We start from the raw sequence: 13,329 nt of genomic DNA, 5'->3' as shown, positions 1-13,329 counted from the left end.
TTTTTAATGCAGTACTTCTACAGGCACAATAGTACTGTTCTATTTTGTAAGATGCTAGTTGTGAAATACAGTTAGTTGCATAAAATGAAAGTCTGATGTGATATCTGAGAACATACATACCTCATTCCTTGGTGTTGCTATTTAAACTTTTTAGACATCAAATGTTAATTATAGGCTATTTCAGGTAGATAACTACTGACCTGTTTATTATGTATTCTGCTTTATCTTACTAAATAGGATGTCTGTTCATTGCAATTACTTGGCCAAATCTTAGTATCTGTAAAAAAAAAAAAAAAAAAGAAAGAAAAGAAAAAAAGAAAAAAAAAAAGCATTTCAAGATTCTTAAATGTTTTTGGGGCTGGGCTGTTGTTCTGAATAACATATACTAGTTTTTAGAAAAAAAAATACATGCTTCTCAAATTTATTTTTTTATGTTTTATTTTTAGGTGGGACTATTTGCAGAGTATACTGGTGTAATGGATTACAAGAGAGCTGAAACTGTTTAAAGTAAGCAGTTTAATGGTAGAATCACATAGCAAGATGTTTCATGAAATGTGTTTCTAGTTTAAAGTGTAGTGAATGCTAACACATTTCAGTATTCCTTGCAAACTAATAATAATCTATTACCAGTAGTTCACTGAATGGGATATTTATTTTCATTTAACGTTATGTGAATAGACCACCCAGCACTACCAACAAGAGGTCTCTTTGTATCTTCAGAAATAAGTAGCCATTTGGTTTGGAAGTAAGGGAGGATGGAGGGGACTTCACTACGTTTCAACTGTCTCTAGAGAATAATCTCATGAATGTGATACAAGTATAGTAATAGTCAAAAAGAATGCAGAAGAGTCTTATGGAAATCAGTGTTCTTCATGGAATAATATATCTGACTACAGATATAACAGATAAAAGGCAGGACAGCTAGGATTTAAAATTTGAGCTGTGGTGGTTCTAACTGAAATACTGCATAGCCAGTGTTTTACATTGGCAGTGATGCCTGTTTTGGCATTAAACAAAGTTAAGATAATTTTTGTCTGTTTGTAGTTAAAGGGATGTGACAATACTGAGAGCAGAGTAGACAAAATTCTAAGTAGATATGGCAATTTGTTCATAATGTTCTAATTTAAATGAACTTCACTATCATAATTTCTAAGTAATTTTGACTTGCAGTAATCCTAAGATGTTTTTTTAAGTGTAAATATATTTAAAAGCATCTTTACTCCACTTATAAAAAGTGAAAATTTAATGTTGTAATGTATTTTGATTAGCTATTTTACTGTGACTGTTCTCTCCATAAGAATTGTTGTTTGTAAAAATCTGTATATGCACCAGTCTTCAACAGCCATACATTCTGGGTTGCTTATGAGGTGATGATGCAACAAAGGCGAGCGTGATAATATTTCATGTAAATGAGTTCCTTTATGTGCTGATTGTCTGGCTTCAGTAAGGAAAAGGGGGAGGAAATGGGGGAAAACGGCCTTTAATTAATTCACTGATAAAGTGTATAACAGTTTGGTCCTTTATCTTCCTAACTTTACCACTAACTGTAGGTGGTGTAAGGAAAAGAGACACTGTTAATAGACAGATCTTTTAATTTCTTCTGAAGTTATGTTTGCATCTTGGAAAGAAACAAAACTTGTTCTGCTTAGTTAGCAGGTTCAAGTATGCTGTATAAAGTCTTGATTCTAACAGCAGTTAAAACTAAACAAAGAGAACTCTTAACCTCTCAGAGATTCTCAGTATTAAGTCTCTAAATTAAGCCTGAAGTTTTAAATAGTTTTAAAGTTTAAAACTATTCAAAGCTTCTCTAGATATTTCCTGTTTTGTGGCAGATTGCAAAATCTCAAAAAATGTTTGGAGTTTATAATCTGTGCACTTTTTAAAATATGATGGATAGGATATTTTTCAGTAGCCATATAAGACAGAATACTTTTTATAATTTGTTTCCACAAGTTCTTTACAGTGGTCAGGCAAGTCTTCTAGACTAGAAATGCATATGACTCTGCATCTTATGTTCTCCATTTTTTCTCTCTCCTGTCTCAAAAGCATGATGGTTTTGAGTTGCTGATTGACTATTGCTTTGTTACACAGGAGGAATTTGGCACTGAATTCTCTATTGTGTACTTCTATGCACATCCAGCATTCTTTAACCATATCTGCATCTTTCTCTCTGTCACATGCCTTTAGTTGACTGCTGCCATTAGGGAGTCTTCCCTTCAAATACCAGAAACCATGTGGAAAAGGAAGGATGGAGAGTTTCTTCTCCAGCAGCAGCAAGCACTGTACATGTAAGCCTGTCCTGTGCTAACTCAGGAATAAGATAGATAAAATTGAAAATGAATGCTGTTTTTGGTGGCAGACCACTCAAGCACATTTTGCAAACGCATTCTTCTGTTTTAATGTTAAGATTTGGGAAATACCATTTGAGCTTTTGAAGGTTTTTCTTAACTGAATTATGCCCCCAACTTGTGACAGTGTTAGCTTCAAGGAGTATAACCTCATAAATGGACAAAAGCCGTACCATAAAATCAGTCGAATTGAGGAGAAATTTATTGATTTTCTTCAGTACTGCCAAAATTCTAACCAGGAGATGGAGATTTAAGAGATTTTTCTGAGACAGATACTGAGTCTAGTTTGGTGTAAAAAAAAGATTAAAATAATGCTTTAATAAGAATTTACAGAATTTAATTATTAAAATAAAAATGTACTTCACAAGTTAATCACATATCAGTACTTCACAGAAATTATTGTAACTTCCTGTCTAGATGGATATGAATGGAGTAAATGGCGCAACTGCAAAGAATGGCTGTACCCTTGCTAGTAAATGGTACTATCCAACAGAAAGTGACTTGCCTTAGACTTTGTGTAGGAAGACTGTGTTGTGTCTGTGTACAAAGCCTAGGAGTCCATGTATACCCCTCTTTGCTGTTGGTTTCAAACAGTGAAAGAAAATGCATCCAACAAAATAAATTAGCTGCACATCCTAGAGTCTTATTTATGCAGGAGCTGTGTATAGTTGTGTTTGACCATATAGGTGAAAAATACCTCCCTTGTATAACACGTAATCCCTTGGAAGTTGATTTCCATCCTAATCTTGCCCCTTTTATTTATGGGAAATAAATGAATGTCATCCAAAATAACTTGTTCTGTCCACTGACACAGGGAATTTTTAAGGGTAGACAGTTTAATGTACACAAGAAGTTTTAGATTTACTTTTAAGGAATTAAATATAAAAGATGAACAAAAGCTCCATAGCTCAAATTAGTATTTCTAAGTGTAGTCATGATTGATTGCTGTGTCATTTTGTATTTGTAAAAGACAAAATGATAATCTAACCTAAACACTCCTTTTTCCCATATGTTTGAAAAGAAAATGACCACCAGAAATGATACTTTTCTGGTAACAAAAATTTAAAGAATTTTTCCAAGATCCTGTTTGTTTGTTTTTCTTTTTTTCTAATTTTCTTTTTTTTTTTTTTTTTTTTTTTTGGAGGAGAGTATGGTATGTCTTGATGGAGATAGGAATTTCCAAGCAAGAAATCCTTCAGGAATATGTTTTCAGGATCTGGCCCAGGTGGAAAAGATACATCTTTAATTACACCATTCTCTGTTTATAAATACTGATTGTAGTCAAAGTGCTTGCAAAGTGAACAAGCTCCCTTAAACTTAAAGTCTTCACTATTGCTTGAGGCCAACTGATCTCTAATTTGCAGAGGACATACTGAGAAGATGACTAAGGAAAAGAGCACGTTGATCTGTTTTTCATAACTAACTGCTTACTGTGTGCTCTTAATGTACTTAATGTGTGAAGAAGCAAAAGTGTACGCGAGCAGAATGTATGTAAGCAGCACTGATGGAATCTGGCTCTCTACTCCCTTCTCAAATGCACCAGTCTACAAGCTGCAAATTCTTCTGCTTCAGAGGTAGTCATGGGTGCTTGGTTGGTCAGTAAAGCATCAGTTAGTTAAGCGAAATCAGTGGTCAGGCCAAGATTCTACCTTCTGAACATCCACTTTGGGACTACAGGGATCTAAATTGTAACTGAACAATCAATACGCAACTGCCATCCCTGAGCATGAAATAATCTATGTCAGGCTGATGCTTCTTTGCAGAGAATAAATCAGAATGCTTCAATGTGAAGCCCAGTTCTCTTACTGTAACAGTCTTCAGCTATGAATTAACCTAACCAAGGAAAATCTCTTAAGATTACACGTGTTTGTTGAGTCTTGTTAGTCTCACCTCTGAAGGGAATGCAGAATTCTGATTCCTTCTGTCTTTGTTTTTATTGAGGTACATCTACAGGGTAACTGGATGCAGTGATTTTGAAATAATTTAATATGCTGACATTTCTAAATAGGAAATTTACTGCTATTCAGAGTTTTTCAGCTGTATCTTGGTTTCTGTAAGACTGTCAATGCTGTGTGGAGCTTGGAGATCATCTATCAGTATTGTCAGTCATCCATATCTCTACATTATTGACTTACTGAAAATAATTCTTGCTGAACAAACTTAGTCTCATCCTATACCATTCAAGGATTCTGGTGGAGGTAGCTGGCTTTCTGGGATGCCAATTACTGGTCTTCACACCTATATTTCTGCAAAGGGTCTGATTCTGTTGTGGGGCTTCCAAATGCAAAGGAATAAGCTAAATGCTTTCCCACTGATGGAGGTATAGCACTGCTAGGTAACTAGATCGGAAGTTTTTTTTTTTTTTTTTGCAAGGTTAAAGAAAATACTCTTGATGCTGGCTGGAGATAGGGATCCCTGGAGGAGCATGTGCAGACACTGAGGACTACATTTTCTACAGAAATTGAGTAGGCAGCATCAGTTTCTAAAATGTAAACAACTTCTAACAAAAAGACTGAGAGTAATTGAGAGTAATAGGAAAAATGAAAAAAAAAAAGTTCAGAACAATACCTGGAACAGCTACTACATAATGACTTCTTTAGTACAGTGTTTTCTTCTGTGTACAGTGTTGAAGGTAGGGAGTATCTCACACGTTGTGTGTTTTCTGTATAGCTCTTTATACCTGTTGGTTCAGTGACTTTTAGCCAAAAGACAGATAGAGGTTTTTATGAATTTCATGATCATTTCTCTCTTGGGTATAGATAATGTATTGAAAGGGCAGTTGTTCTGGTTAAAGAGAACAAAATAGCTTCCTCGTCTATATTTAGATACTGCACAGTTTTAGAGGGTTTGATTCCTGGGCTATTAGAAAAGGGATAACTTTGTGTTGGAAAGGTAGTAAGGATCCAGACTAGAATGGATGTGGCTCCTGAAGAGAGTTTTGTGGCAGTTCATATGGCTGTTTTCAGTGATTAATCTACACTTTAGCCAGTTAATCTTGACGTGTTAATAGGCACCATCACAGACAGATCAAAACTACCAACACTGTTGGATGCTCTTAAAATTTATTAAGTGCCTTATACAGAGCATCAAAGAGGCTATGATTCAATTGGAACGAAGTTTGTTAAGAGATCTACTCCTCGGATGGAGTTACAAGTTGTTGGTGTAACGAAGGTGATGTTCCTGGTTATAAAGCTAGAATCTTATATTTTAGTGCTCATACAAATACCTAATAAGAAACAGTCCAGAAATTTCAGAGGCTTTCAATTCGTAAAACATATGTTCTTTGGAGGAGATTTTTTTTTCCTTGTAGTCAGCTGTGATAGCCTGCTTGGAATATCACAGAAGTGAATAAAACTTGAGTACTTTTGGATGCTTTCACACTTCTCAATTTCCCAATCAATAGTAGTACTACCTTTCTTGAGAAGGGGTACATAAGTTGGTTTTATTAATAGGATTTATGTTTATCTAATATAGTTTTTAAGAGTTTTATTGTCAGAAAAAGGGCTTGTTATTTTGAAAATAAAAATCTTACCTGCCAGGTGTCTTCCCCAAAATGAGTAAGTGCCTTTTCTGTTCTGACTCTTAGAAGTATTTACGTTGTCAGATTGAATCTGAATGTCCTGGATAAACCAAGAACTAAGTACCAAGTGTTACCAATGGTTTGAAATCCTTTCACTGAAAGAACAAGAGACAGAATGTAAGCCACTTGAATTATTTTGAGACCTGATGTTATCAGAAGTTTTATAACTGCATATGAATAGTATACTTCTAAGAACAATATAACATTTCAGGAACTTGATATTGATTAGGAAATAAATATTTATTAAAGTAAGTATATTAAATAAATATTTATTTACCAATTTAAGTAAGAGAAAATTTTACACCGTGGGGGCAACAGTCTTGCTGTGAGCAGTCCTGACTACTTAATTGAAAGTAAACTGAGGCCCTGAACTCCGACTGTGAAAGAATGCATTTGGTGAGATATTGGGACTGTGAACCTTAGGTCTGCATTCTAACAAAGTAATTCTTCACACCTAAGTTTTAACCAATTCTCAAGCAGGAAAGAAGGCATGAGCAGATGTTACAGAGCAGAGGCCCTCTGGTATTATTGGTGCTGCTTCCTATCTGTAGAGGATTTTTTTTTTTTTTAATCTTTGCTCAGGACTGGTACAGCTGAAAGTATATTTTCCCTTCATTCTTAAGCCTAGATTTTGAATGGAGTTTCTCTGAGACACTTTTGTAGTGAAATCGTATTCCCTACGAACATTGAAGACAAAAATAAACATCTCTGTGAACAAAAAGATTGTGTGTGGTTGTAATTTTTTAAAATACATAATTTTACAATAAAAATTTTAAAGGTGCTCTAAGCCAAATGTAACCATTATAATGGTCTGCACTTAGAAGGTAGCAGTCAGAAAATATAGCATATATCCTGAGATGCCACAGAATTTCTGTCTGGTAAACTAAGTTCAGTCCCAGTGAAATGCTCCTTTAAATAAACAAGGCAATACAGTGCATTTAGCCAAAGTGTGTGCATAGTAACACAGTAAGATACTGCCTTAAACTGGCCTCTTCCTGACTTCAGTTCAAAGACACATTATGAAATGAGTTAAAATTCTGCAAGCTGAGGGGAAGGGGCTAGAAAGAAAGAACCGGTAGGAATCAGTGCAAAGATGGTTTTCCAGAATAAGTGCCACACAGTCAGTGACAATAGAGTTGTTTAAAAGCAAATCATTCTATCATTATTTCACAGCTTCTGATAAACATACAGTTAGTTTGAAATGAGCATAAATAGATGTGTTTGAAGCCCAATGTAGCAATACACATTTAATTGACTTCCACAGGAATAAATACTTCTTGCCTGTGAAGAACCTAACAAGAAGTCACTTTCAGTGAAAATTTTTCTGCGTGGACTATATTCAGTCTTAACTGGCAGTAGTGATGCATATGGTATGTCATGATAAATAATAAATTGTACAGAACTCTTCTCTGAAAGTATTGCTTGAACTGGCTCAGAAGTAGTGCAAGAAATCTAAGTGGACAACTTGGGGGTAAGTAGCAGCTTGTCCGATAGGGAATCTACTTCCAAAAGGCCAGGTGGGTTTCACTTACTGGCATGAGTGATTAACTAGCTCTTGGAGCTGTGATGGAAATTGAGATACTCCACTGAGTGCTCCTTCCAAGGCAAAGAACTATGAAAGCATTGATTGTATATACAGCTATTTTGTTTTTAAGGGAATTCTAAGAAACAATTCAGTGTTGAATTGTCTGAACTGTTTATCATTTCTGTTGCTTTGCAACATGATGCTGAGATCCCACAAGCCACTGTTGAAAGAAACTGGTTCCCTCATAAATGGTGTAGCAGTTGGTGGAGTTGCTGGCCCTGAATATATACGCTCATCCTAACTCTGTGTAGGCAATATGTGGAGCTGATGCTTTCTCAGGTGCAGAACACTTCTAATGTTATCTTGTGAGTTCTGGGTATAATCCCAAAGTGCAGGCAGCATGTGATAGCAAAAATAAATACTAAGATTTGTATTAGTAAAAATATCAACTTACACAAAGAGCAGCAATCTTCAATGCATTTGAGATGAAACTGGTATTGATTGGAAATCAGAACGGGGCTATTGTCACTAATTAAAGGACTCTAATTTAGTCCATTTAGTTGTCTATTTTAGAAGAACAGTAGGCATTCAAAAGAGGAGACCAGTTTTAAAGCCCTTCTATTCAGTTTTGTTCCCTCTGTTCACGTTTAGTAAGGCCACTACACCATTATGGGTCTGAAGATCAAATTTCGTGAATTCTGCACACATTTTGGCAGCTGTGGGAGATCACAGCATTGTGTTTGTGCCTGGAGATAGCTTAGTACGGTCTCCAGTTTTATTTTACCCTTTCTTGACTTGAAGGAATGTAAAAGTAGAAGAAATATATCTTTCTAAAGTTGCAGATAAAAGACGGGCAAAGGCTGAGCGATTTGTTAGTGCCATTATTAGTCAGCAGTGCTTGAAGGGCCCTTGGCTGTTGGGGACTGGGCCATGCAGTGCTGCTGCTGCTCACAGGTTTGGCTGCCCCATGTGCAGTGGGACAGTCTGTAATTCCAGTTCCAGTGACATTGGAGATATAGCAGTTAATGTCCATGAACTTCAGTGGAGTGGCATATGGCTGTAATAGGCAAGCTGTCTGCTCACAACAGCTGCTTCTTTGGGCTTCAGACACAACAGTCTACTGTTGATACTACTACTGATACTACTGATAGTACTACTGATAAAGTATGAGGATTTATTTGGTACCTAAGCCTGCTATGTAGCTTAGGCATTGGTCTGCCATGTAGCTATACTGTGCAGTTTTAGAAGGGGCAGCCAGTATAAAAGGAAGTATTTTAACTTCTTCCTAGTAGTTCAAGCACTAAGTATTTTAAACAGATAGCACTTCTGGCTGATCTAATCTGGCTCTGAATTACTAATTTTAGCAATAAAGCAACTCCTGGTGAACAGGATGTGAAGAGAGGGGACCATTAGGAATTTATTGGCATGTCCCTCCATTAGTTTCAGTGTTAAACTCTACTTGGAACAGGATACAGAGCAAAAAAAAAAAAAAAGAAAAGAAAAAATAAGAAGTTGGCTTGGCCAGAAATTGACTTGATTTTTGAACAGGGGCAAATGGCTACCCTACCTGCCTCACTGCTTCACATGTACCTGGCTTGCAGTGCTGACTGACTTTCAGAGCCCCTGGCAACAATCCCAAGCCTCTATCCTCTTCTAGAGCAGCTGGTGGTTGCGATCTAACCTTTTTTTCATGTTAGCTGTTTGCTAGATGTAGTTTTATTCTCCTAGTCACGGCCATGCAGGCTTTTTGTACTTGAGAATTAGTATGTCATTAAAATACATAAAATATATCAAATATGAAAAAATAAGCTAAATAAAAAAGCAGTGGTTTCCTGTCAGTAGTCCAAGGGTTTCACAAGTTCATGTGTTCCTTCTATGAAAGAGCCTTCAAAAAAAAGAGTAGGATGAGCGTGCATTAAATTCACTGTGTAGAGTCTGCACTGTTACTGTCAAGTGGAAAATGTGGAAAATACCTTTCAAGATTAATTTCAAATTAGTTGGTGTACTTCATCTTCAAAATTGAGCCATAAAGCCATAATACAAAGTTGTTACTGTGTGTGATTAGTTAGTAAGTATTTATTCCATTGCAAGAAAAAAAAAGATGGATTTTACAAGACACTGATGGAGGGAAGAGACTCAGAGCACTCGATGTGTCATCAAACCATAGCAAGACAAGTTAAGGACTTTTAAACTGGAATATTTTTATGAAAACAAACACAGCCATAAAGCCAGGCCAACCTGCCTTATCACTGTATTTTCATTCATGGTACTTAAGTAGGTATGACTCCTCCCAGGATAGTTTCAAACACTAATAGCTGTGCCAGATGGTTTTTGGAGAATTTTAGATTTGACAAAAGCCCAACAGTGAGAATCCTCTTTGGACGGATCTCTTCTAGTTCCCTATTTGGAAAACATTACAGAAAAAAAAATCTTCAACATGGAAATATACATAAAAAGAAAATTCTATCTACAATTTTAGAAAGTATTCTTTCTGCTTTTGTAATATAGGAGAGCACTAAAAATTGTACTAGATTACATATACAGATGCATGCTTATTTATTTCAAACAAGGGAATTCAGTTTTTTTTAGGACAAATAATACAAGTATTTTATAACTTGCAACTTTTCCCAGAAGACTTCACATAGATTGTAATATTGATAAAGTAATCATGCTTTATTGAAATTGGAAGAAACCAGAAAATTTTATGAAGTATCACAGCGCTTCACAATTTGCTTACAGTGCAGTTTACTTAATTTTGTGTACTGTTGTCCTCAGGTATGTGTAATCCTGATATCAAAAATACTGTAAGTTTCTTCTTATAGGATAAGTTGGTTAAATGGACTGCAATGCAAAGAGAACTAAAAAGAGACAGAATGGATGAACACAATAATATTCTAGCAATCAATGAAAATTAATTTTGAGAAATTTTATTAACTCTTTTTTTTTTTTTTTTTAAATTAGGGCTGCTGTAGGGAAATTTGAACAGTAGAAATAGTAAGAGTAGAAGGCAGCTGTACCAAAGTAACTCCTTGCCTTAAAAATGAATTTGAAAGAAAGAAAAACGATGTCTGGCAGCAATAGACAAGGAATGCTGCACCAAAAAGTCTGCTGATGCCATATGCACAACACGTGGCAGAAAGCAGTTCCTCCTTGCTCACCAGCCTTACAATCCATCATAGCAAAGTGTTGACACTGCAGGTTGTACAAAAGGGCATGTGAACATCAAAGAAAATGTCTTTGCCTTTGAAAAACCCTCAACTGGTCTGCACGCTTGGCAGCATTGACACGAATCTGTCAGCACAAAATCTTATTACTTTGCCAACTTAACTAATGTTTTAACTTCCTGAAAGTACAAAACCTGAAGAAATGCTACAAGTGCATCTGATTAGGACTGGGCTTTTTAATTAGCAGAAAGTTTGTGTGGAAATTGATGTCTCTCTTTGTTCTCTCAGTTGCATCAGATAATCCCCTTCCATAATTCTGAATTATATCTGTATTTTAGTTGATCTAATTTATCTCTTGATCTGATGCATAGCTAGGATTTTGTTTAATTTTATGGCTGGTACTGACTGACTGCCCTTTTGGCCTCTGAACCCCATCTGAAAGGGAAACACAAGGTATTTATTTGTTTTAAAAATGAATTATTCTAAGTACTTAACATCTGTAGTTTGCTAAGTCTCTGTTTTCTGGATTTCAGTTATTTTCTGGACATAATAAATAGAAACCTGAAGAAAAAACGTTATCGTGGCTAAGTAAGTTTCAGTTCCATTCAAGAAGAGGATTTAAAGATTTAGAAGAGGTAATAAATGGAGAGAACCTTGTATTTAATTGTATTTTTTCTTGTTTTAACTATTAAAGACTAGAAAATGTTATAGCAAAGTGTTTTATATTGTTCATTAATTACAATGAATAATAAAGATATATAAATATTTATGCTTAAAGAATTCTGGAGGCTACATTAGCTAATTGGATAACTATCAACACTGCTTTTTCTTAGTGATAGAGCCTAGGTATGACATTTCAGTTTCTGGCTTATCTTTGGTATTCACAAGGCTGAGTTTGTAGCAGGAAGCATTTTGCCTTTTACCAGACCAACTGATAGTTAGATTAAATGGAGAGATTCTGCAGCATGAAAAGGGCTTTTGTGGAAGTTTATCTGTCTTCTTGTTTTTTTTCTATCCAGTTGCATCAGATACCTTAACAAAAGATACCAACTTTCTCTCTGACTCTGCCTCAACTATATTTTTCAACCATAGAGATACTTTCGCATTTATTATTCAGGTGTCCCTGGACAGCATGAAATGAAGAGAGTCCTATATATTCTTATTTGTGAAATGATGTGATTGATAATCCAAAAGGATTATCTCATCTCTCTCCTCAGCACTCCTTATTTTCTCTTTTCTTGTCTAAAATACACTTTCTTCTTCCGACACATGAAAGCAGTGCTGCTGCCCAGCTGCTGTGTTCATTCTCAGTCCCTTTGTAACACCCCATAGACCTCATTTTTCCTGACTGGAACACTCCTCAGTTCAGAAGGCGAGTGTCACACTGTAGTGGAGACTGACCCGTCTTCTCTTTTGTGCTCATGCCAGCAAAGGCTCCTTTGTATCTCCCACTCTGACTCACACACTGCTATGAATTTGCCTTTAAAATTGCCCACCGCCCACCATGTATCTCAGATTTCAGGTTATTTTCTTCAACTATCTGTGAAATATAGCATCATCCCGCCCTTTTTTTTTTTTTCTTATGCATACTTTGATCTCTTGTTTTAAACAGTAAAGCTCTCCTCAGCATTAAGGGCAAGAAGTCAGGGCTTTGTTTATCCATGAAAAATGTTATTTATGACCTGCCATAGGGACTTGTTCGTATGTGCAGGGGGTTGTGAAATGGGACAGTGGTTGAATTCATGACACCAGTCAGCGTGCAGATATGCAGTGAGAGCACTGAGCCAGGTTTAGATCACAAGCACACACAGAGAGAACTGGCAGAATGGCCGAGTTCATCACCCATGATAGTAAGCCTGGAGGGACAGAAAATGGGAAAGCCCAGCTGCAACTTCAAGTGGCACATTCAGAACTCGATTTTTTCCTTTTATGCATGATAGCACATGGACATCAATAGCATAAATTTCCCTTAGCTTATTAAGCAAATTGTTTTTAGAGAGTCCTTTTTACAACTTCTTCCTCATTTTGTCAATGACTTTCCCAATGAGTCCATTCTGCCATTTTGGCCCTGAATTTTGCCATTGTGCCCTTGCTGCACAGAAGGCCAATGGCATCCTGGTACGTTATCTCCAGCAGGCTGAGTGACTGATCCTTCCCCTCTGCTCTGCACTGGCGAGGCCACATCTGGGGAGCTAGATCCAGTTCTGGCCCCTGACACCGGTGCAAAGGACACCTAGGCATACTGGAGAGAACCCAGTGAAGGGCCATGAGGATGAGGAATGGCTTGGAGTACCTCTCCTGTGAGGAAAGGCTGAGAGAGCTCATTGCTTAGCCTAGAGGAGGCTCAGGGGAGTCTCAACAATGTCCATAAAACCTGAAGGGAGGCTGTAAAGATGGAGCCAGGCTCTTGTCAGCAGTGCTCAGTGCAGGACAGAAGGCAGCGGGCACAAACAGGAACACAGGGGGTTCCTTCTGAGCACCAGGCAGCACTGCTGTGCTGTGCAGTGATGGAGCACTGGCACAGGCTGCCCATAGGCTCTGGGATGCCCTTCAAGAGCCTCCTGGATGTGGGCACCATGCTCTGGGTGTCCCTGCTGAGCAGGGGCTGGGGCAGATGGACCCAGCAGTGCCTTCAGCCTCAACCACTCCGTGTCCTCACGAGTCCCCATCACTGATTCCCCCTCGCTGGATATTTACTTATCTTAGGTTCTA

The sequence above is a fragment of the Phasianus colchicus genome, chromosome 1, assembly GCF_987193195.1.
Source record: "Phasianus colchicus chromosome 1, bPhaCol1.hap1.1, whole genome shotgun sequence".
Lineage (NCBI taxonomy): Eukaryota > Metazoa > Chordata > Aves > Galliformes > Phasianidae > Phasianus > Phasianus colchicus.
The sequence above is the reverse complement of the archived record's forward strand: the minus strand, read 5'-3'. Positions refer to the sequence as shown.